Genomic DNA, 26,429 nt, shown 5'->3' on the forward strand with positions numbered 1-26,429 from the left:
ACCCAGCTGACAGCAATCAGGAGGACAGCATAAAGGCCAGTCACTCCTTGGAACCTGCAACGGGACGTTGTTAACTCTCGTAGTAAGCATACGTCTCGGGCTTCCCTCTAGTTGTCCTCGCCTCCTTTTGCCTTGTTGACTTGTCCTTAGTCCTCCTTGAAGTTGCCTTCCTCAATCCTCGATCTCTCGCCTGGACTCGGACCTTGTTTGCTTGCCACCTGCCCTCGACCTCCTGCCTGTCCTTGTGCCTACTCCTCCTTGACCAGATGCAAGTTTCATTCAACACGCATGTACAACATCCTCTTGTTTCATTCACATGGTTAAATTCACACTTAATCCCGCATCCAACACTTTGAGTAGCATACACATCCCACACAATCATCAAAGGTTACAATAAACTTCGTAACCTTACGTCTTTCGTGGTGTCGTCTCCTTCCAGTCCTCACGTACATAACAGAGAGGCATGATTTATCATCTAGAATTAACTTTCACCAACTCTGAGGCGATGCAGCAGCTCAAAATGTCAATATAGCAGCATCCTGGCCAAAATAGTCCGTCTGCGTTAGCACTTATAATAACTATCGCTAACACTGGCTTACTGTGCAATTAAGATGTGACTTTAAGGTTTTACTACTTACGTATAAAATACTACACGGTCTTGCTCCGGCCTATCTTGCCGATTGTATTGTACCATATGTCCCGGCAAGAAATCTGCGTTCAAAGGACTCCGGCTTATTAGTGATTCCCCGAGCCCAGAAAAAGTCTGCGGGCTATAGAGCGTTTTTCATTCGGGCTCCAGTACTCTGGAATGCCCTCCCGGTAACAGTTTGAGATGCTACCTCAGTAGAAGCATTTAAGTCTCATCTTAAAACTTATTTGTATACTCTAGCCTTTAAATAGACCCCCTTTTTAGACCAGTTGATCTGCCGTTCCTTTTCTTTCTCTCCTATGTCCCCCCCTCCCTTGTGGAGGAGGTCCGGTCCGGTGGCAATGGATGAAGTACTGGTTGTCCAGAGTTGGGACCCAGGATGGACCGCTCGCCTGTGTATCGGTTGGGGGCATCTCTGCGCTGCTGATCCGCCTCCGCTTGGGATGGTTTCCTGCTGGCTCCACCTTGGATGGGACTCTTGCTACTATATTGGATCCACTTTGGACTTGATTCTCACGGTTACGTTAGATCCACTATGGATTGGAATTTCATAATATCATGTTAGATCCGCTTGACATCCATTGCTTTTGTTCCCCTGGGGGTGGGGGGGTTTCATAGTCATCATTGTCGACGTCCCACTGGGGTGAGTTTTTCCTTGCCCTTACGTGGGCCCTACCGAGGATGTCGTTGTGGTTTGTGCAGCCCTTTGAGGCACTTGTAATTTAGGGCAATAAAAATAAACATTGATTGATTGATTGATTGATTGATTGATTGATTGATTGATTGATTGATTGATTGATAATATTTAGGTCACGACATGTAAATGGGGGATTGTTGGCACTTTTTGGATTGTTTTTTTTAGAGGATTTTATGGGCGGAATAGCTGCATTGTCAGCCACCTCTTATTTACCATATTTTACGATTTAGAATGCATAAAAAAATTAAAACACATGTGTTCTCGTCTTACATAATGATTGTAAATGATAGGCAAAATAAAAAAATAAAAAAAGTTTTCATTCCCCTTTAATTTTCCATTCTGTCACATAGTGACATGACTGAACAGGAGTAGGTTCCAACACCCTCCTTTAGTGTTGGCACTGGTGTTGGCACAGGCGGTGACACGGCTGTCTCAGTGAGCTCATTGATTGGCTGAGAGGTGACTCCATCACATCAAGCTCTCAGCGTTTGTCAAGGAACAAAGAACCCAACCAAAAATCCCTTGGTCTTGGAGCTGACCATGCAAATAATCCAACATGAGCACTTTAACCTTGCCTTTGAGCAAGCATCAGCACACCAGCATCCTCTCGTGTGCAATCTTTTCAGTAATTTGGACGCTATTTCCTGAGGGAGCGTTGAATCCCGTCCTGCTGCTGCGGCTGCAATTACGGCTGCTGGGAAATTGAGCGACTTTCATGAATGATGTTTTAGTGATTAGAGTTGTCCACCACCACCAATAATCATTACCTTTAGAACTTGATGCCAGCAACACGTGACAAAGAAGTTGGGAAAGGTGGCAATAAATACTGATAAAGTTGAGGAATGCTCATCAAACACTTATTTGGAACATCCCACAGGTGTGCAGGCTAATTGGGAACAGGTGGGTGCCATGATTGGGTATAAAAACAGCTTCCCAAAAAATGCTCAGTCTTTCACAAGAAAGGATGGGGCGAGGTACACCCCTTTGTCCACAAATACGTGAGAAAATAGTCAAACCTTTTAAACCCAACGTTTCTCAAAGTGCAATTGCAAGAAACTGAGGGATTTCAACATCTACGGTCCATAATATCATCAAAGGTTCAGAGAATCTGGAGAAATCACTCCATGTAAGCGCCGTGGTCGGAAACCAACATTGAATGACCGTGACCTTCCATCCCTCAGACGGCACTGTATCAAAAACTGACATCAATCTCTAAAGGATATCACCACATGGGCTCAGGAACACTTCATAAAACCACTGTCACTAAATACAGTTTGTAGCTACATCTGTAGGTAAAAGTTAAAGCTCTACTATGCAAAGCGAAAGCCATTTATCAACAACATCCAGAAACGCCACCAGCTACTCTGGGCTCAAGATCATCTAAGACGGACTGATGCAAAGTGGAAAAGTGTTCTGTGGTCTGACGAGTCCACATTTCAAATTGTTTTTGGAAATATTCGACATTGTGTCATCCGGACCAAAGGGGAAGCGAACCACCCAGACTGTTATCGACGCAAAGTCCAAAAGCCAGCATCTGTGATGGTATGGGGGTGTATTAGTGCCCAAGGCATGGGTAACTTAATCTGTGAAGGCACCATTAATGCTGAAAGGTACATACAAGTTTTGGAACAACATATGCTGACATCTAAGCGCCGACTTGTTCATGGACGCCCCTGCTTATTTATGCAAGACAATGCCAAGCCACATTCAGCACGTGTTACAACAGCGTGGCTTCGTAAAAAAAAAGAGTGCAAGTACTTTCCTGGCCCGCCTGCAGTCCAGACCAGTCTGTGTGGCGCATTATGAAGCGTAAAATACGACAGCGGAGACCCCGGACTGTTGAACAACTGAAGCTCTACATAAAACAAGAATGGGAAAGAATTCCACTTTCAAAGCTTCAACAATTAGTTTCCTCAGTTCCCAAACGTTTATTGAGTGTTGTTTGAAGAAAAGGTGATGTAACACAGTGGTGAACATGCCCTTTCCCAACTACTTTGGCACGTGTTGCAGCCATGAAATTCAAAGTTAATTATTATTTGCAAAAAAATGTATGAGTTTGAACATCAAATATGTTGTCTTTGTAGCATATTCAACTGAATATGGGTTGAAAAGGATTTGCAAATCATTGTATTCTGTTTATATTGACATCTAACACAATTTCCCAACTCATATGGAAAGGGGGTTTGTAGTATAGACTATATACAGCTCTTGTACTTGGTATCGTTACAGTGGATATTTGTATAGATCACCCCCTTTGTTTACATTGTGACGCTGGTGAGCTTTTGTATCCTCCTACGGTGTGTAGTAAAGCATTTTTAGCTATTCTTCGTCCTCCGGTGATAATACTACTTGTAAGAAACTTATTTTATTTGTCGCCATGGAGGCCAGGACAAGTCATTGAGACATAGCTAAAACACTGTGGAGGGATGTTAGCAGCTAGTAAGCTATGTTTTAAAGCGTTAAGTGTTTAAAGCGCCACTTTTATCGTTAGTTTTGAAGCCAAAATACGTCCAGTGTTTCCGCTTGTAAGTGCTCTGTGTGTGTGTGTTTCGACACACATGCTCCTCGGCTCATGTGACTAACCATGTCACCACGGCGCGCATTAAGAAAAAAAATAGTCACGGTATTTTTCAAAGAAAGTATAGTACCTTTTTTAATTCATTATTGTACCGCCATACATTATTGGTACTCACTCTATACAGCTAGAGATGTCCGATAATATCGGACTGCCGATATAATCGGCCGATACATGCTTTAAAAGGTAATATCGGACATTTTTGGGATCAGTTTCAAAAAGTAAAGTTTAGGACTTTTTAAAACGGCGCTCTACAGAGTGGTGCACAGATGTAGGGAGAACTACAGAGCAGTTGCGTCTCCCAGTCATACTTGCCGACCCTCACGATTTTCCCGGGAGACTCCCGAATTTCAGTTCCCCTCCCGAAAATCTCCCAGGGCAATCATTTTCCCGGATTTCTCCCGATTTCCACCCAGACAACAATATTTGGAGGCGTGCCTTTAAGGCACTGCCTTTGCGTGCCGGTCCAATCCAATGATATCTACGGCTTTTCACACACGCACAAGTGAATGCAAGGCATACTTGGTCAACTGCCATACAGGTCACGCTGAGGGTGGCCGTATAAACAACTTTAACACTGTTCCAATATGCGCTGTCATGTCTGTTGATCATGTTTTTGTTTGGCCACGTGCTGTTTGTTTTTTGGACACTCAGTTCCTGCTTTTGCACTCTTGTTTTGTCACCATAGCAACCATTAGTTTCACCTGTGTCACATTTGAAGTCCGCACCTGCCATACAGGTCACACTGAGGGTGGCCGTATAAACAACTTTAACACTGTTACAAATATGCGCTGTCATGTCTGTTGATCATGTTTTTGTTTGGACCTGTGCTGTTAGTTTTTTGGACACTCAGTTCCTGCTTTTGCACTCTTGTTTTGTCACCATAGCAACCATTAGTTTCACCTGTGTCACGTTTGAAGTCCGCACCTGCCATACAGGTCACACTGAGGGTGGCCATATAAACAACTTTAACACTGTTACAAATATGCACTGTCATGTCTGTTGATCATGTTTTTGTTTGGCCACGTGCTGTTTGTTTTTTGGACACTCAGTTCCTGCTTTTGCACTCTTGTTTTGTCACCATAGCAACCATTAGTTTCACCTGTGTCACATTTGAAGTCCGCACCTGCCATACAGGTCACACTGAGGGTGGCCGTATAAACAACTTTAACACTGTTCCAATATGCGCTGTCAAGTCTGTTGATTATGTTTTTGTTTGGCCACGTGCTGTTTGTTTTTTGGACACTCAGTTCCTGCTTTTGCACTCTTGTTTTGTCACCATAGCAACCATTAGTTTCACCTGTGTCACCTTTGAAGTCCGCACCTGCCATACAGGTCACGCTGAGGGTGGCCGTATAAACAACTTTAACACGGTTCCAATATGCGCTGTCATGTCTGTTGATCGTGTTTTTGTTTGGACCAGTGCTGTTAGTTTTTTGGACACTCAGTTTCTGCTTTTGCAGTCTTGTTTTGTCACCATAGCAACCATTAGTTTCACCTGTGTCACATTTGAAGTCCGCACCTGCCATACAGGTCACACTGAGGGTGGCCGTATAAACAACTTTAACACTGTTCCAATATGCGCTGTCAAGTCTGTTGATCATGTTTTTGTTTGGACCTGTGCTGTTAGTTTTTTGGACACTCAGTTCCTGCTTTTGCACTCTTGTTTTGTCACCATAGCAACCATTAGTTTCACCTGTGTCACATTTGAAGTCCGCACCTGCCATACAGGTCACACTGAGGGTGGCCGTATAAACAACTTTAACACTGTTCCAATATGCGCTGTCATGTCTGTTGATCATGTTTTTGTTTGGCCACGTGCTGTTTGTTTTTTGGACACTCAGTTCCTGCTTTTGCACTCTTGTTTTGTCGCCATAGCAACCATTAGTTTCACCTGTGTCACATTTGAAGTCCGCACCTGCCATACAGGTCACACTGAGGGTGGCCGTATGAACAACTTTAACACTGTTCCAATATGCGCTGTCAAGTCTGTTGATCATGTTTTTGTTTGGACCTGTGCTGTATAGTTTTTTGGACACTCAGTTCCTGCTTTTGCACTCTTGTTTTGTCGCCATAGCAACCATTAGTTTCACCTGTGTCACATTTGAAGTCCGCACCTGCCATACAGGTCACACTGAGGGTGGCCGTATGAACAACTTTAACACTGTTCCAATATGCGCTGTCAAGTCTGTTGATCATGTTTTTGTTTGGACCTGTGCTGTATAGTTTTTTGGACACTCAGTTCCTGCTTTTGCACTCTTGTTTTGTCACCATAGCAACCATTAGTTTCACCTGTGTCACATTTGAAGTCCGCACCTGCCATACAGGTCACACTGAGGGTGGCCGTATGAACAACTTTAACACTGTTCCAATATGCGCTGTCAAGTCTGTTGATCATGTTTTTGTTTGGCCACGTGCTGTTTGTTTTTTGGACACTCAGTTCCTGCTTTTGCACTCTTGTTTTGTCGCCATAGCAACCATTAGTTTCACCTGTGTCACATTTGAAGTCCGCACCTGCCATACAGGTCACACTGAGGGTGGCCGTATAAACAACTTTAACACTGTTCCAATATGCGCTGTCATGTCTGTTGATCATGTTTTTGTTTGGCCACGTGCTGTTTGTTTTTTGGACACTCAGTTCCTGCTTTTGCACTCTTGTTTTGTCACCATAGCAACCATTAGTTTCACCTGTGTCACCTTTGAAGTCCGCACCTGCCATACAGGTCAAGCTGAGGGCGGCCGTATAAACAACTTTAACACGGTTCCAATATGCGCTGTCATGTCTGTTGATCATGTTTTTGTTTGGACCAGTGCTGTTAGTTTTTTGGACACTCAGTTTCTGCTTTTGCAGTCTTGTTTTGTCACCATAGCAACCATTAGTTTCACCTGTGTCACATTTGAAGTCCGCACCTGCCATACAGGTCACACTGAGGGTGGCCGTATAAACAACTTTAACACTGTTCCAATATGCGCTGTCAAGTCTGTTGATCATGTTTTTGTTTGGACCTGTGCTGTTAGTTTTTTGGACACTCAGTTCCTGCTTTTGCACTCTTGTTTTGTCACCATAGCAACCATTAGTTTCACCTGTGTCACATTTGAAGTCCGCACCTGCCATACAGGTCACACTGAGGGTGGCCGTATAAACAACTTTAACACTGTTCCAATATGCGCTGTCATGTCTGTTGATCATGTTTTTGTTTGGCCACGTGCTGTTTGTTTTTTGGACACTCAGTTCCTGCTTTTGCACTCTTGTTTTGTCGCCATAGCAACCATTAGTTTCACCTGTGTCACATTTGAAGTCCGCACCTGCCATACAGGTCACACTGAGGGTGGCCGTATGAACAACTTTAACACTGTTCCAATATGCGCTGTCAAGTCTGTTGATCATGTTTTTGTTTGGCCACGTGCTGTTTGTTTTTTGGACACTCAGTTCCTGCTTTTGCACTCTTGTTTTGTCACCATAGCAACCATTAGTTTCACCTGTGTCACATTTGAAGTCCGCACCTGCCATACAGGTCATGCTGAGGGTGGCCGTATAAACAACTTTAACACTGTTCCAATATGCGCTGTCATGTCTGTTGATCATGTTTTTGTTTGGCCACGTGCTGTTTGTTTTTTGGACACTCAGTTCCTGCTTTTGCACTCTTGTTTTGTCGCCATAGCAACCATTAGTTTCACCTGTGTCACATTTGAAGTCCGCACCTGCCATACAGGTCACACTGAGGGTGGCCGTATGAACAACTTTAACACTGTTCCAATATGCGCTGTCAAGTCTGTTGATCATGTTTTTGTTTGGCCACGTGCTGTTTGTTTTTTGGACACTCAGTTCCTGCTTTTGCACTGTTGTTTTGTCACCATAGCAACCATTAGTTTCACCTGTGTCACATTTGAAGTCCGCACCTGCCATACAGGTCATGCTGAGGGTGGCCGTATAAACAACTTTAACACTGTTACAATATGCGCTGTCATGTCTGTTGATCATGTTTTTGTTTGGCCACGTGCTGTTTGTTTTTTGGACACTCAGTTCCTGCTTTTGCACTCTTGTTTTGTCGCCATAGCAACCATTAGTTTCACCTGTGTCACATTTGAAGTCCGCACCTGCCATACAGGTCACACTGAGGGTGGCCGTATAAACAACTTTAACACTGTTCCAATATGCGCTGTCAAGTCTGTTGATCATGTTTTTGTTTGGCCACGTGCTGTTTGTTTTTTGGACACTCAGTTCCTGCTTTTGCACTCTTGTTTTGTCACCATAGCAACCATTAGTTTCACCTGTGTCACATTTGAAGTCCGCACCTGCCATACAGGTCACACTGAGGGTGGCCGTATAAACAACTTTAACACTGTTCCAATATGCGCTGTCAAGTCTGTTAATCATGTTTTTGTTTGGCCATGTGCTGTTTGTTTTTTGGACACTCAGTTCCTGCTTTTGCACTCTTGTTTTGTCACCATAGCAACTATTAGTTTCACCTGTGTCACATTTGAAGTCCGCACCTGCCATACAGGTCACACTGAGGGTGGCCGTATAAACAACTTTAACACTGTTCCAATATGCGCTGTCATGTCTGTTGATCATGTTTTTGTTTGGCCACGTGCTGTTTGTTTTTTGGACACTCAGTTCATGCTTTTGCACTCTTGTTTTGTCACCATAGCAACCATTAGTTTCACCTGTGTCACGTTTGAAGTCCGCACCTGCCATACAGGTCACACTGAGGGTGGCCGTATAAACAACTTTAACACTGTTCCAATATGCGCTGTCAAGTCTGTTGATCATGTTTTTGTTTGGCCACGTGCTGTTTGTTTTTTGGACACTCAGTTCCTGCTTTTGCACTCTTGTTTTGTCACCATAGCAACCATTAGTTTCACCTGTGTCACGTTTGAAGTCCGCACCTGCAATACAGGTCACACTAAGGGTGGCCGTATAAACAACTTTAACACTGTTCCAATATGCGCTGTCATGTCTGTTGATCATGTTTTTGTTTGGCCACGTGCTGTTTGTTTTTTGGACACTCAGTTCCTGCTTTTGCACTCTTGTTTTGTCACCATAGCAACCATTAGTTTCACATGTGTCACATTTGAAGTCCGCACCTGCCATACAGGTCACACTGAGGGTGGCCGTATAAACAACTTTAACACTGTTCCAATATGCGCTGTCATGTCTGTTGATCATGTTTTTGTTTGGCCACGTGCTGTTTGTTTTTTGGACACTCAGTTCCTGCTTTTGCACTCTTGTTTTGTCACCATAGCAACCATTAGTTTCACCTGTGTCACATTTGAAGTCCGCACCTGCCATACAGGTCACGCTGAGGGTGGCCGTATAAACAACTTTAACACTGTTCCAATATGCGCTGTCATGTCTGTTGATCATGTTTTTGTTTGGCCACGTGCTGTTTGTTTTTTGGACACTCAGTTCCTGCTTTTGCACTCTTGTTTTGTCACCATAGCAACCATTAGTTTCACCTGTGTCACATTTGAAGTCTGCAACTGTTTTCACTAATCATGTCTATTATTTAAATTGAAAGTTGCCAGGAAGTCAGCCTGGCGACTTTACCTCCACTCTGCTTCATGTCATGTTTACGGTTTCATGCTTAAGTTCACGCTGCTTATTTCATAGTCCATGCTGCCCTGTTCACGTCATTGTTTATTAATGCCACAGTTAGTGTCTTTTGTTTTTTGTCCATAATTTTTGTTTTTATGGTCAAGTTTTGTACTTCCGCTCTTGTGCACGCTTTTTGTTTATTCCTTTTATTAGTTTTAAAATAAAGATGTCATTACCGTCACGCCTTGCCCGCTCCAACTTTCCTTTGCACTCCGAAAAAAACACACCCCAAAGTCCACGTTCTGATGTGCGCCACACTGTGAACCCACACCACACAATAATGACAAACACATTTCGGGAGGACATCCGCAACATAAACACAACAGAACAAACACCCAAATCCCTTGCAGCACTAACTCTTCCGGGACTTTACAATATACACCCCCCCGCTAACTCCTACAAAACTCCGCCCACCTCAACCTCCTCATGCTCTCACAGGGAGAGCATGTCCCAAATTCCAAGCTGCTGTTTTTGAGGCATGTTAAAAAAAATAATGCTCTTTGTTACTTAAGTGCTATGTTGGCATTTTATTCCAACATGGCACCTTTTTTTATTTGTCATGAAACAGGGACGTATTTGTCATGAAAAAGGGAGGTTTTTGTGGTTGGTGCACTAATTGTAAGTGTATATTGTGTTTTTTATGTTGATTTAATAATTAAAAAAATAAATAAATAAAAAATTATTTATTTTATTTATTTTTTTGAATAAAAATGAATTTTAAAAAATTCTGCGGCCCGTTGGTTGGGGACCACTGGTTTAATGCATCCAGCGGGGCATCAAAACAAAAATAGGCATAATAATGTGTTCATTCAGTATTTTATATGTGTAGAAATCTTTATTTATAATTGAATCACTTGTTTATTTTTCAACAAGTTTTTAGTTATTTTCATATCTTTTTTCCCCCCAAATACTTCAAGAAAGACCACTCCAAATGAGCAATATTTTGCACTGTTATACAATTTAATAAATCAGAAAATGATGACATAGTGCTGTGTTTTACTTCTTTATCTCTTTTTTCAACCAAAAATGCTTTGCTCTGATTAGGGGGTACTTGAATCAAAAAAAATATTCACAGGGGGTACATCACTGAAAAAAGGTTGAGAACCACTGCTTTAGGGTGTGGGAGTACCATAAATTTTGGGGTGGTGACAAAAGACTAGGACTAGATCTATCGTATTACCGTTGCGATGCGTGGATTCATTTATTATTTGTTTAAGACCACAGGTATCAATTTTAGTCTAGAGCGCCACACACGGAGGGTTTGATGGTGTATTCAAATGGATATTAAAATCCCACCATTAGTGCATCACTGGATCACCAACAAACGCTGAAAATTCCCTGATAAAGTTCGAATAGGGACGGCGTGGCGCAGCGGGAGAGTGGCCGTGCGCAACCCGAGGGTCCCTGGTTCAAATCCCACCTAGTACCATCCTCGTCACGTCCGTTGTGTCCTGAGCAAGACACTTCACCCTTGCTCCTGATGGGTGCTGGTTGGCGCCTTGCATGCCAGCTCCCTCCATCAGTGTGTGAATGTGTGTGTGAATGGGTAAATGTGGAAGTAGTGTCAACGCGCTTTGAGAACCTTGAAGGTAGAAAAGCGCTATACAAGTACAACCCATTTATCATTTATCATTCCACGACTGTATATATCTGTATCGGTAATTAAAAGTTGGACAATATTGGAATATAGACAAACAAAGCCACTATCGGACATCTCTACTTTGTTATGACTCGGCCTGGGGTTTGAACTCGCAACCTACCAACCTCAGGGCGGACACTCTTGACCAATGGCCGGTGTTGACACAAAAGTGCTGCGTTCAACACGCATCAAGCGTGCTCGGGCGCAGCACAATGCACTGTTCTGCTTGGCATGCAGGTCATGTGACCTTTAACGACTCTGCTGATTGGCAATTAGCTCCTCGGGGAGAAGGCGGTATGCTTAATTGGTTGGTGGGATTTAGAGACGTGCACCCGTTTCACATTTTGCCGGTGGTTCTTCTCCACGTGTTTTATTGACTCTCCTGCGGGTGGATTCTTTAAGGGAGCGCCGAAGAATGATGCATTTTTTTTTCCACCAAAACGTACATTTTTTCTTTCTCCGTAAAAAAACACGATTGATTGGGGTTATTTCTCTCCAGACGGCACCGGTCCTTTTCGACACCGGCAGCACAAACTCTGGCACTGTCCCAACATATTTGTTGAGGTTTACGGTCTTTGTCTAATACCGCTCGGCTCCAGGGACGACTGAAACCTGCTGCGCGCTGTGATGAGCAGCCTCTCAGTTTCCATAGCAACACCCTAACGCAGTCAGTCTCCATGGCAACTAACAATGGCATTAGCTGATTCAGAAAATGCTCATATCAGAGGGATGGGTTGCCTGTCTACGTTCCTGGCCTGAAACGACAATCGGGTCTTGCGAGCGCCTACGATCTTTTTATACTGAGACTTCCATCTTATTCCTCTTTTAACCTTCGACCTTTAAGTGCCCTGTGATTGGCCATCACATTAAAGGGGAACTGCACTTTTTTTGGAATGTTGTCTATCATTCACAATCCTTATGTAAGACATTTTTTTTACGGCATTTTAAATCGTAAATAAACGCTAGCAAGAGTCAGCTAACAATGAAGCTGTGGAGGGGGGGCGTGGCCTCCGGACCTGCAGCGAAACGGGTGTGGGCCAGGACCGGCAGTTGCGTAGATGGCCCTAGTCACCTGTCGCTCTGTTAAAAGGCAGCAGCCGGAGAGGGGAGAAAGGAGCTGGAGGTGGAGATGGAGCACGAGCGAGAGAGAGAGACAGAAGAAAATACACTTGCTGGAAAGCCCGAACAAAAGGACTGTATTGGAAAAAATAAAACAGTGTTCTAAAACCCTGAAAAGGAGCTGTCATGTCGGTGATTGGTGGTCCGAGGAACCCGGAGGGAAGATACATCCACAGGAGCCAATTCTATAAAGTGCTCTAAAAAAGGTTCAAAAATCTTTAAGGTTTTATATACATATATAAGTATATATGTAGTATCTGGTAACATTCGTAATAACAAGTAATATTAATGTAATTAATTAATATTAATATTATAATGTAATACTCTACAATGTCTGCTCTCACTGGGATAAAGACTGATGGGATGTTTACATCTTCCCCTTTACATCAACAATTCATCATAATCCTCACAAAGGGGTTTAAAAAAATAGAAAAATTGTGTTCTAAAACCCTGAAAAGGAGCTGTCATGTCGGTTATTGGTGGTCCGAGGAACCCAGAGGAAAGAAACCTCCACAGGAGCCAATTAGACTCGCTGTATTCTATAAAGGGCTCTAAAAAACATCCAAAAACCTTTAAGGTTTTATGTACGTATTTAAGTATATATGTAGTATCTGGTACCATTCATAATAACAAGTAATATTAATATCATTAATTAATATTAATATTATAATGTAATACTGTACAATGTCTGCTCTCACTGGGATGAAGACTGATGGGATGTTCACATCTTCCCCTTTACATCAACAATTCATCATAATCCTCACAAAGGGTTTAAATTTTTATTTTTATTTTCGTGCTGTAAAACCCTGAAAAGGAGCTGTCATGTCGGTGATTGGTGGTCCGAGGAACCCGGAAGAAAGAAACCTCCGCAGGAGCCAATTAGACTCGCTCTATTCTATAAAGGGCTCTAAAAAACATCCAAAAACCTTTAAGGTTTTATGTACGTATTTAAGTATATATGTAGTATCTGGTACCATTCATAATAACAAGTAATATTAATGTAATACTGTACAATGTCTGCTCTCACTGGGATAAAGACTGATGGGATGTTCACATCTTCCCCTTTACATCAACAATTCATCATAATCCTCACAAAAGGTTTACATTTTTATTTTTATTTTCGTGCTGTAAAACCCTAAAAAGGAGCTGTCATGTCGGTGATTGTTGGTCCGAGGAACCCGGAGGAAAGAAAAACTCCACAGGAGCCAATTAGAGTCACTCTATTCTATAAAGTTCTCTAAAAAACGTCCAAAAACCTTTAAGGTTTTATATACATATATAAGTATATATGTAGTATCTGGTAACATTCATAATAACAAATAATATTTTCATAGTTTGATCGTTTTAAGCATACGGCGGCGTAATAATTTCAGACTAATCACAACATTCACTTTCCCTTCAACAACAACAACTACTAATCATGGCAGACTTGACGTGAGACAACAAAGACTACTTTGGGACAAATGATGATCCAGAAACTTCTATTTTGGAGCCTGAATATAAGGAGGATGATCTACAAGTTTTAGAAGCTGTGTGCTGAACAGACGCAGTTTTAGTCCAACACTAAGCATCATGTAGCAGTATTGCTAAGTGCTAAACAAGACATACAAACATAGCAAAAGCAATCACTTACTGTACAATGTCTGCTCTCATTGGGATAAAGACCGATGGGATGCTTATATATTCGCCTTTACATCACAAAGGGTTTAAAAAATAGTTTTTTTTTTGTGTCTTTCTCGCCATCTCCGGGTCTAAGTTGGATGTCAAAGTTGACCAACTCGTGGGTTTAAGTCCACAACCTTCTACTATCCAGGTGAGAGGCATGATTTATCATCTAGAATCAACTTTCACCAACTCAGAGGCGATGCAGCGGCTCAATATGTAAATAGGGCACCATAAGCTAGTTAATTTGTCTGTGTTAGCACTTATAATAACAAAATGACAAATACTTTAATATTCAGGTCACGACATGTAAATAGAGTGTTGTTGGCGCTTCTTGGATGTTTCTTTAGAGGACTTGATGGGCATAATAGTGTACTCCCATTATCTGCATTGTTAGCCGCCTCTTACTTGCCATATTTTACAATTTAGAATGGAATTATTTTTTTAAAACACTTGTTTTTGTCTTGCATAAGGATTTTGAAAAATAGGTAAATTTCCCAAAAAAAAGTGCAGTTCAAGTAATTAGAGGGATACCAATATACAGTCTATTATTACATAGAATGTGGTACTGAGCAGGGAGTACTAAGACTTGTGTACCATATCCCAAAAAACCCCAGAAAATGTTGAGTTGCAAGTTACTCGTTAAATGTAGCTAAGCTACAGGTGAAGCTAACCCCGGGGAATTGTAGCAAGCTACACTATTAGCTTCCCATGAAAAGTAGCTAGCTACATCAAAGCTACATTTAACAACATTTCTATCCATGGTCCACATGTATAATATCAAAGAGTGTACAAATATTACTATTATCTATCCGTCATTTAGCTGGGGACTCCCTACAACTACCTCTCAGGGTCCCCACACCCCACTTTATGTGTTTATTTAGTTTGCCTTTTCTTTGGCCCACCCCTATTATGTTATTGATTTTCTCTACCTACAGTAAAAAAACAGCATCTATTTATATTTTAACAAAAAAAAAACCTGTGTGTTATTTGGGAACAGTTGTTAACGTGCGGTAAAAGTGGGTGTTCCTAAATCTGTGTTCCACGTCTTAGATGAAGAGAGCGGTTATGATTTTGGACTACAGAATCCAACTAGAAACTAAAATTTTAGGCGTTGTTTACTGTAAACGCATATATTTGTCTAAATATATAAAAAATCTAATCTGCGAGAGAGAATTACTCTGATATCTCCAAGTATGTGTATTTCGGTCAGCTTGAAGCGTCCCTCTGTCTCGGACTCCCTCGTCGTCATGTGACATGAGTGTCTGTTATGATTTCACTTCCTGGATTCGATGACCCGCCTTATCTCGTCTCTGATTGGCCAGTCCGTAATGTTCCGCCCTAACCTTAGCCAATTATGACTCATCATAGGAACACCAAACAATCATTGTGATGTTCACATTCATCCAGCTCATTGGATTTTATTATATATTTATGTTGTTTTTTTTGGCCTTTTTCTCTCTTTATAAGTCGTAGCTTTTGTCAGGTTCAAACACCGATGACATCTATTAAACAGACAAGAAGCAAGGAATTAAACAGAGACAGGATTCAATTTAGCTCGGGGGGTTTGGGTGGTTTGAGGTGGTCGGGGTGGTTTTGGGGGGTTGAGGTGGGCGGGGTTTGGTTGTAGCGGGGGTGTATAATGTAGCGTCCTGGAAGAGTTAGTGCTGCAAGGGTTCCTGGGTATTTGTTTTGTTGTGTTTATGTTGTGTTACGGTGCGGATGTTCTCCCAAAATGTGTTTGTCATTCTTGTTTGGTGTGGGTTCACATTGCAGCGCATATTTGTAACAGTGTTAAAGTTGTTTATACAGCCACCCTCAGTGTAACCTGTATGGCTGTTGACCTAGTCGGCCTTGCGTTCTCACATGTGTGTGCAGAAGCCGCAAATAATATGTGACTGTGCTGGCATGCTGTTTGAATGAAGGAAAAGCAGACGTGACGACAGGTGGTAGAGGAAGCAACAAAGGCAGTGTCTTATTGTTGTCCGGGTGGAAATTCGGGAGAATGTTTGCCCCGGAAATTCGGGGGTCTCCCGAGAAAATCGGGAGGGTTGGCAAGTATGGTTCCATGCATCTTCTTTTCTGATTACATAGCTGGGGCTGTTTCTAAAGGGAGGGAGGGTCGTAAACAGCTGTTGCGCTCGGTCATAAACAGTTCAAAGAAACGGTGCCTCTCCGCTTTGTAGATCTCGGGTCAGGACAAGATCTTCCTGTGGCTGACAATAGATCAAAGAAACCGACACCTCCATGTCGCATCCCATCGCAAACAGTCGAGTATTACAAGCCTAACTTATATACAATTATTCTGACCACGCTACATGGCTCTACAGGAAGAGCTACTTGTCCAGAAACCAGCTAAGCTACCGCCAAGCTGCAGGAAAATGTCGTTGAGCTACGTGGGGTTAGCGCCATGTAGCTTCTTATTGCATCATGCACGTGAAACGCTCTTGGAAATGCTTCCTCAGACTGGATTCCTTCGCTCAGCTGAGTGGGGGAACATAAAACAATGTGCCGCATCGCAGCGGACGACTGCGGCCAGCAAATCAAAGAGAAGGAGAGCCGGCAGACAAGCGGAGGAGGGTGTGTGTGTGTGTGTGTGTGTGAGATTGAACAATAGGACTGGATGGCTAAATGGCTTCCATTGGGAGAAATGAAAAAAGTCTTAATAGACTGATTTAACAGCAACTGAGCGTTAGAAATCATCCTAAAGGACCGATCAAAACCGATTTGGTGCAGAAACCCTGATTAGTCCGAGCTTAAATGTACTCATGATGAATCTAACAAGGACTAGTCGGCAGAAAACCCCTTTGTGTTCAAATAAAAGGTTTAAAGTCACATTTATTATTACATGGGGCGGCATTGGTAGAGCGGCCCTGCCGGCAATTTGAGGGTTCCAGGTTCGATTCCCACCTCCGCTATCCAAGTCACTGCTGTTGTGTCCTTGGGCAAGACACTTTACCCGCCTGCTCCCAGTGCCACCCACACTGGTTTAAAGTCCTACTGAAACCCACTACTACCGACCACGCAGTCTGATAGTTTATATATCAATGATGAAATATTAACATTGCAACACATGACAATACGGCCTTTTTAGTTTACTAAATTGCAATTTTAAATTTCCCGCGAAGTATCGTCACCGGTTGTAGCGGACATTATTTTCCAGCCCGATCCAAGCTATAAGTACTCTGCTTTAATGGCATAATTACGCGGTATTCTGGACATCTGTGTTGCTGAATCTTTTGCAATTTGTTCAATTAATAATGGAGAAGTCAAAGTAGAAAGATGGAGGTGGGAAGCTTTTAGCCTTTAGCCACACAAACACACCTGGTGTTTCCTTGTTTAAAATTCCCGAAGGTGAAGCTTTACTATGGATCAGAGCGGTCAAGCAAACATGTCAACCGGAGGTTTTCGGTGAGAAAATTGTGGTAATAAGTCGCCTCTTACCGGAGACATCAGCGGAGCTTCCGTCTTCATGCAGCTGCGTGACTTCCCTCAGAGACTCTGGCGTCAACACACCCGTGGCCACACCCCTCCGCCTTTCAGGTACTATTTAATCTCACTAAAACACTAGCAACACAATAGGCAGATAAGGGATTTCCCAGAATTATCCTAGTAAATGTGTCTAATGACATCTGAATCGCTCCCACTGCAATCGCCTTTTTTTTTCCCTAGTCCTTCACTCTAAATTTCCTCATCCACGAATCTTTCATCCTCGCTCAAATTAATGGGGAAATCGGCGCTTTTCTCGGTCTGAATAGCTCTAGCTGCTGCTGGCTATGATTGTAAACAACGTGAGGATGTGAGGAGCCATCACACCTGTGACATCACGCGCACATCGTCTGCTACTTCCGGTAAAGGCAAGGCTTTTTTATTAGCGACCAAAAGTTGCGAACTTTATCGTCGATGTTCTCTACTAAATCTTTTCAGCAAACATATACCAATATCGCGAAATGATCAAGTATGACACATAGAATGGACCTGCTATCCCCGTTTAAATGAGAAAATCTCATTTCAGTAGGCCTTTAAATGTAACTTAGATATTGGATTTCACTATGTAAAGCGCTTTGAGTCACCAAAGAAAATCGCTATATAAATATAATTCACTTCATTTGAGAGGAATCAATTCAATTCTTTTTTTTAAGAACTTTTCGTACAAAGCTACTGCAACAAAAGTGCTTTACACTTATTTAAAAAGGGAAAAGAAAACACACTGCACCTTTGACTAATGAATCAAAAACGGTACTATACCCTGTTTGAAAAATACCGGTTCCCCATTTGTTGTTTTTTTGTTTTTTTAACGGGCATTACGGCGCGTCACGTAGTGACATTGCTGATTTTACAATCAGAGGAGCATGTTTGACACACGGAGTACATAAAAGCAGACACAGCGTGTAGACACGAAAGGGAGATCGGATGCATTTTGGCCTAAAAAAGTAAAGATAAAGGTGAAGTTATAACACTGAAAAGCCCTCAGGAAGAGGTGCTTTAAGACCTGGCTAGCGGATAACATCCATCCACAGTAGGCAGTGTTTTGGCTACTTCTGTAACACTAATCCTGGCCTCCATGGCGACAAATAAAGTATGTTTTAACGTAACATTATCACTGGAGGACAAGGAGTAGGTAAACATGCTTATACCTCCCATACCGTAGGAGGATACAATAGCTCACCGCTAATGGCAAGCTAGCGCTCCTGAATGTAAACAAATGCCGTGGGTGGATCTACACCTGACATCCATACTTGCCAATCCTCCCAAATTTTCCGGGAGACTCCCAAATTTCAGTGCCTCTCCCGAAAATCTCATAGGACAACCATAGCTTTATCTATAACCCATAAAGTAGGCAGGCACGGAGCTATTTCTCAGCGTGTGTTTATCCCAGCCGGTTAATTCACTGACACACAACGTCCGGAATCCCATTATGCATTGCTTCAAAACTACGGCAATTATTAATGTCCAAAAAAAGATAGTGACAGAGAATAGAACAAGGATGGACAATTCAATCCTTAACTCACTCCTTTCCCGCAAATTAAATTTGACAGATGCTGCCCATACCTCTGCTCCTTCAAAAGGTGTGCAATGACTATTCCGTGAGGTTTCCGGATTTTAGTGCCTCTCTCAGAAGCCACCCGGGGATAACACTGCTCACAGTGCCAAAACCAGCAGTAACTGGTGTACTAACCATGGCCTTACTGTCCTCCATTGGCCTGCCAACTTTCCTGACCTGAACCCTATAGAGAATGTGTGGGGTATTGTGAAGAAGAAGCTGAAAGACACCAGACCCAATAATGCAAATGAGCTAAAAGGCTGCTATTGAAGCATCCTGGGCATCCATAACACCTCAGCAATGCCACAGGCCGATTGCCTCCGTCCGTGCAAAAGGATTCCCAACCAAGTACTGAGTGCATTAATTGACATTTTCAAATGTTTGATTTTGTTTTGCTGTTATAATTTTTTTTTTTTACTTGGTCTGAGGAAATATTCTAATTTTTTGAGATAGGATTTTTGAGTTTTAAAAGCTGTATGCCATAATAAGCAATGTTAAAATAATAAAAGGCTTGCAATAATTCAGTTGATATGTAATGAATCCAGAATGTATGGCATTTTTGTGTTTTTAGTTGCATTACAGAAAATAAAGAACTTTATCACAATATTCTAATTTTCTGATACACAAACCCCGTTTCCACATGAGTTGGGAAATTGTGTTAGATGTAAATATAAACAGAATACAATGATTTGCGAATCCTTTTCAACCCATATTCAGTTGAATATGCTACAAAGACAACATATTTGATGCTTAAACTGATAAAAAAAATATTGGGGAAATAATCATTAACTTTAGAATTTGATGCCAGCAACACGTGACAAAAAAGTTGGGAAAGGTGGCAATGAATACTGATAAAGTTGAGGAATGCTCATCAAACACTTGTTTGGAACATCCCACAAGTGTGCAAGCTAATTTGGAACAGGTAAGTGGGTAAAAAAAACAGCTTCCCATAAAATCCTCAGTCTTTCACAAGAAAGGATGGGGCGAGGTACACCCCTTTGTCCACAACTGCGTGAGCAAATAGTCAAACAGTTTAAGAACAACGTTTCTCAATGTGCAATTGCAAGAAATTTAGGGATTTCAACATCTACGGTCCATAATATCTTCAAAAGGTTCAGAGAATCTGGAGAAATCCCTCCACGTAAGCGGCATGGCCGGAAACCAACATTGAATGACCGTGACCTTCCATCCCTCAGACTGCACTGTATCAATCCCTAAAGAATATCACCACATGGGCTCAGGAACACTTCAGAAAACCACTATCACTAAATACAGTTTGTCGCTACATCTGTAAGTGCAAGTTAAAGCTCTACTATGCAAAGCCAAAGCCATACATCAACAACATCCAGAAACGCTGCCGGCTTCTCTGGGCCCGAAATCACCTAAGATGGACTGATGCAAAGTGGAAAAGTGTTCTGTGGTCTGACGAGTCCACATTTCAAATTGTTTTTGGAAATATTAGACATCGTGTCATCCGGACCAAAGGGGAAGCGAACCCTCCAGACTGTTATCGACGCAAAGTTCAAAAGCCAGCATCTGTGATGGTATGGGGGTGCATTAGTGCCCAAGGCTTGGGTAACTTACACATCTGTGAAGGCACCATTAATGCTGAAAGGTACATACAGGTTTTGGAACAACATATGCTGCCATCTAAGCGCCGTCTTTTAAATGGACGCCGCTGCTTATTTCATCAAGACAATGCCAAGCCACATTTTGCACATGTCACCACAGCGTGGCTTTGTAAAAAAAGAGTGCGGGTACTTTCCTGGCCCTTGTGCAGTCCAGACTTGTCTCCCATCGAAAATGTGTGGCGCATTATGGAGCGTAAAATACGACATCAACAAAACATCAACTGACAGCACCGTGACTAAAGTGAGTTGTCATATGTCCGGGCGTCAACAAAAAGCCTGAAAAAGGAGGATGGCGCCTTCCCTCTGAGGAGCGGAGCGCAAAGTGGTGCTGTCAGGGATCAATCAGAATGCATCAATTGTAATTCCAAAGGTCTAAAATCGCATTTTTGATCCGTTTAGCAGCTACCTTGTTAGCATGTGAAGGACAATGCTTGTCTGACACCACATCCTTTTATCCCCCCGTCTCGTCTTCTCGCTTTGGTTGCGCACATGAGGAGGTGTCAGTCGTGATCACCCAACTCAGAGAGCGGTCAATGATTCCTCATCCAGCTGACGGGTGGAGAAGAAATTGTAAACACGCTACAATAAAGACTTACACACGCTACAATAAAGTCTTACACACGTTACAAGAAATGTTACACACGCTACAATAAAGTCTTACACACACTACAATAAAGTCTTACACACGTTACAAGAAATGTTACACACACAACAAAAAAGTCTTACACACGTTACAAGAAATGTTACACACGCTACAATAAAGTCTTACACGTGTTACAATAAAGTCTTGCACACACTACAATAAAGTCTTACACACACTACAATAAAGTCTTACACACGTTACAATAAAGTCTTACACACACTACAATAAAGTCTTATACACGTTACAAGAAATGTTACACACGCTACCATAAAGTCTTACACACGCTACAATAAAGTCTTACACACGCTACAATAAAGTCTTACACACGTTACAAGAAATGTTACACACACTACAAAAGTCTTACACACGTTACAAGAAATGTTACACACGCTACAATAAAGTCTTACACATGTTACAATAAAGTCTTACACACACTACAATAAAGTCTTACACATGTTACAAGAAATGTTACACACAACAAAATAGTCTTACACACGTTACAAGAAATGTTACACACGCTACAATAAAGTCTTACACATGTTACAATAAAGTCTTACACACACTACAATAAAGTCTTACACACGTTACAAGAAATGTTACACACGCTACAATAAAGCCTTACACATGTTACAATAAAGTCTTACACACGCTACAATAAAGTCTTACACACACTACAATAAAGTCTTACACGCGTTACAATAAAGTCTTACACACGTTACAAGAAATGTTACACACGCTACAATAAAGCCTTACACGTTACAATAAAGTCTTACACACGCTGCAATAAAGTCTTACACACACTACAATAAAGTCTTACACACGTTACAAGAAATGTTACACACGCTAAAAAATTAAGTCTTACACATGTTACAATAAAGTTTTACACACACTACAATAAAGTCTTACACACGTTACGAAAAATGTTACACACGCTAAAAAATAAAGTCTTTCACATGTTACGATAAAGTCTTACATACACTACAATAAAGTCTTACACACGTTACAAGGAATGTTACACATGCTACAATATAGCCTTACACATGTTACAATAAAGTCTTACACATGCTACAATAAAGACTTACACATGTTACAATAAAGTCTTACACACACTACAATAAAGTCTTACACACGTTACAAGAAATGTTACACACGCTACAATAAAGCCTTACACGTTACAATAAAGTCTTACACACGCTACAATAAAGTCTTACACACACTACAATAAAGTCTTACACACGTTACAAGAAATGTTACACACGCTACAATAAAGCCTTACACATGTTACAATAAAGTCTTACACACGCTACAATAAAGTCTTACACACACTACAATAAAGTCTTACACACGTTACAAGAAATGTTACACACGCTACAATAAAGTCTTACACATGTTACAATAAAGTCTTACACACACTGCAAAAAGTCTTACACACGCTACCATTAAGTCTTACACACGCTACAATAAAGTCTTACACACGCTACAATAAAGTTTTACACACGCTACAATAAAGTCTTACACACACTACAATAAAGTCTTACACACGTTACAAGAAATGTTACACACGCTACAATAAAGCCTTACACATGTTACAATAAAGTCTTACACACGCTACAATAAAGTCTTACACACGTTACAAGAAATGTTACACACGCTACAATAAAGTCTTACACATGTTACAATAAAGTCTTACACACACTGCAAAAAGTCTTACACACGCTACCATTAAGTCTTACACACGCTACAATAAAGTCTTACACACGCTACCAATAAGTCTTACACACGCTACAATAAAGTCTTACACACGCTACCAATAAGGGTAACACACGCTTAAATAAAATCTTACACACGCTACCATAAAGTCTTACACACTCTACGAAAAAGTCTTACACACGCTACCAATAAGGCTAACACACACTCTACGAAAAAGTCTTACACACGCTACCAATAAGGCTAACACACGCTTAAATAAAATCTTACACACGCTACCAGAAAGTCTTACACACGCTACCAGAAAGTCTTACACACACTACAATAAAGTCTTTCACACGCTACCATAAACTCTTACACACAATACAATAAAGTCTTACACACACTACAATAAAGTCTTACACACGCTACAATAAAGTCTTACACACGCTACCAATAAGGCTAACACATGCTTAAATTATATCTTACACACGCTACCATAAAGTCTTACACACGCTACAATAAGTCTTACACATGCTACAATAAAGTCTTACACACTCATTACCAATAAGGCTAACACACGCTTCAATTAAGTCTTACACCTGCTACCATAAAGTCTTACACACGCTATTGAGCTATTGTATCCTCCTACGGTGCATAGTGTAGCATGTTTAGCTGTTCTTCGTCCTCCAGTGGTAATGATACTTGTAAAAAATCTACTTTACTGTATGTGTCGTCATGCAGGCCAGGATTAGTGATTTAGAAGTAGCTAAAACACTGCTGACTGCAGATGGATTTTAGCTGCTCTGTTCCTGAGGGTGTTTCAGTGTTATAACTTCACCTTTATCTGTACTTTTTACACCAAAATGTGTCCGTTCTCTATTTTCTGTGTACACACTGTGTCTGCTACTAAGTACTCTGTGTGTGTGCGCTGCCGAACACGCTCCACTGCTGGTAAAACCGGCAATGTCACCACGTGATGACATCTCCAGGAACCGGTACTTTTCAAATAGGGTATAGTACCGTTTTTGATTCATTAGTACCGCGATACCATACTAGTACTGGTATACCGTATACAACCCTACTAACGATATCCAAATATCAATATAATTAACATGTTATCGATGCATTATAGATATGTTTTAGGGCCGTATGACATCTGTTCAAATGACTGCTGTTTTCGTTTTAATTTTACAGAATTCTGTTTTTGCATTGTGCAGAGTAAAAAAAAAAATGCAGATACATTCTGTACGTTAAGTTTTTGGTGTAAGTGTTCTTACGGACGACTTGGTACTTCATCGTCTTGGTCACTAATCTACTTAGAAAGGCGGCAGTGTGCAGGAGTCACACGCGTGCGTAACAAAGTTAATTAGGACGGGCAACTCTTATCCAATTAGGGGTGAGTTCAGGTTTATTTCCACAAGTGTTCGCCTTTTTCGCAAAAATCTCACTTCTATCGTAGGGTGGGCGGCGTCGAAGTCCGAACAAGACAACACCCCCTCGCACCAGACTGTGGTCACATGACACGATCGCACCTGGTGTTGATTTTTCTATTTTGAAAGCTGGCGTGTTTGAGGACAGTTCTGGCTCGCATGACTTTACCGCAGCCATTAAATAGATTACACATGATCCCTAATGCGTGTGAATTCAGTACCTATCTACAAATCCCGTTTCCATATGAGTTGGGAAATTGTGTTAGATGTAAATATAAACGGAATACAATGATTTGCAAATCCTTTTCCACCCATATTCAGTTGAATATGCTACAAAGACAACATATTTGATGTTCAAATATGTTTAGAATTTGATGCCAGCAACACGTGACAAAGAAGTTGGGAAGGGTGGCAATGAATACTGATAAAGTTGAAGAATTCTCATCAAACACTTATTTGGAACGTCCCACAGGTGTGCAGGCTAATTGGAAACAGGCGGGTGCCATGATTGGGTATAAAAACAGCTTCCCAAAAAATGCTCAGTCTTTCAGAAGAAAGGATGGTGCGAGGTACACCCCTTTGTCCACAACTGCGTGAGCAAATAGTCAAACAGTTTAAGAACAACGTTTCTCAAAGTGCAATCGCAAGAAATTTAGGGATTTCAACATCTACGCTCCATAATATCATCAAAAGGTTCAGAGAATCTGGAGAAATCACTCCACGTAAGCGGCAAATCAACATTGAATGACCGAACTGTATCAAAAACCGACATCAATCTCTAAAGGATATCACCACATGGACTCAAGAACACTTCAGAAAACCACTGTCACTAAATACATTTGGTCGCTACATCTGAAAGAGCAAGTTAAAGCTCTACTATGCAAAACGAAAGCCATTTATCAACAACATCCAGAAACGCTGCCGGCTACTCTGAGGCCCGAAATCACCTTAGATGGACTGATGCAAAGTGGAAAAGTGTTCTGTGGTCTGACGAGTCCACATTGCAAATTGTTTTTGGAAATATTAGACATTGTGTCATCCGGACCAAAGGGGAAGCGAACCCTCCAGACTGTTATCGACGCAAAGTTCCTAAGCCAGCATCTGTGATGGTATGGGGGTGCATTAGTGCCCAAGGCATGGGTAACTTACACATCTGTGAGGGCACCATTAATGCTGAAAGGTACATACAGGTCTTGGAACATCATATGCTGCCATCTAAGCGCCATCTTTTCATGGACGCCCCTGCTTATTTCAGCAAGTCAATGCCAAGCCACATTTAGCAAGTGTTACAACAGCGTGGCTTCTTAAAAAAAGAGTGCAGGTACTTTCCTGGCCCGCCTGCAGTCAACACCTGTCCCCCATCAAAAATGTGTGGCGCATTATGAAGCGTAAAATACGACAGCGGAGACCCCACGGACTGTTGAACGACTGAAGCTCTACATAAAACAAGAATGGGAAAGAATTCCACTTTCAAAGCTTCAACAATTAGTTTCCTCAGTTCCCAAACGTTTATTGAGTGTTGTTAAAAGAAACACAGTGGTGAACATGCCCTTTCCCAACTACTTTGGCACGTGTTGCAGCCATGGAATTCTAAGTTAATTATTATTTGCAAAACAAAAATAAAGTTTATGAGTTTGAACATCAACTATCTTGTATTTGTCGTGTATTCAACTGAATATGGGTTGAAAAGGATTTGTAAATCATTGTATTCCGTTTATATTTACATCTAACACAATTTCTCAACTCATATGGAAACGGGGTTTGTAAAAATGTACACATTCCAGCAGGCGTCCTGCAATTGTTCTGTAAATACCGTGTTTTACGGACTATAGAACGCACCGGAATATAAGCCACACCGGACTATAGGGCGCAGATATATACTATATTGCCAAAAGTATTTGGCCACCCATCCATATGATGAGAATCAGGTGTCCTAATCACTTGGCCTGGTGTATAAAATATAGTACTTAGGCATGGAGACTGTTTCTACAAACATACGTGGAACTGTCATAGGATGCCACCTGCACTAAAAAAATCCAGTCATGTAATTTC

General features: G+C 41.6%; 1 protein-coding gene across 10 annotated transcripts in view; it reads right to left on the reverse strand.

Moving 5' to 3' along the window:
- The window catches only part of map2 (microtubule-associated protein 2), a 237,947-nt gene that overhangs the window by 207,065 nt on the left and 4,453 nt on the right, over nt 1-26,429 (reverse strand). The window contains exon 1 of one of the 10 annotated variants that reach the window (XM_061879870.1): nt 9,697-9,769. The exons of 8 other annotated variants lie outside the window; for them this stretch is intronic. The gene's annotated coding sequence lies outside the window, so the exon portion shown is untranslated. Of the gene's footprint in view, nt 1-9,696; nt 9,770-26,429 lie in introns of those variants that run through there. One more of the 10 variants, XM_061879869.1, reaches the window with a different exon arrangement.

This window comes from Nerophis ophidion, linkage group LG19 (genome assembly GCF_033978795.1).
Source record: "Nerophis ophidion isolate RoL-2023_Sa linkage group LG19, RoL_Noph_v1.0, whole genome shotgun sequence".
In the NCBI taxonomy this organism is placed as follows: domain Eukaryota; kingdom Metazoa; phylum Chordata; class Actinopteri; order Syngnathiformes; family Syngnathidae; genus Nerophis; species Nerophis ophidion.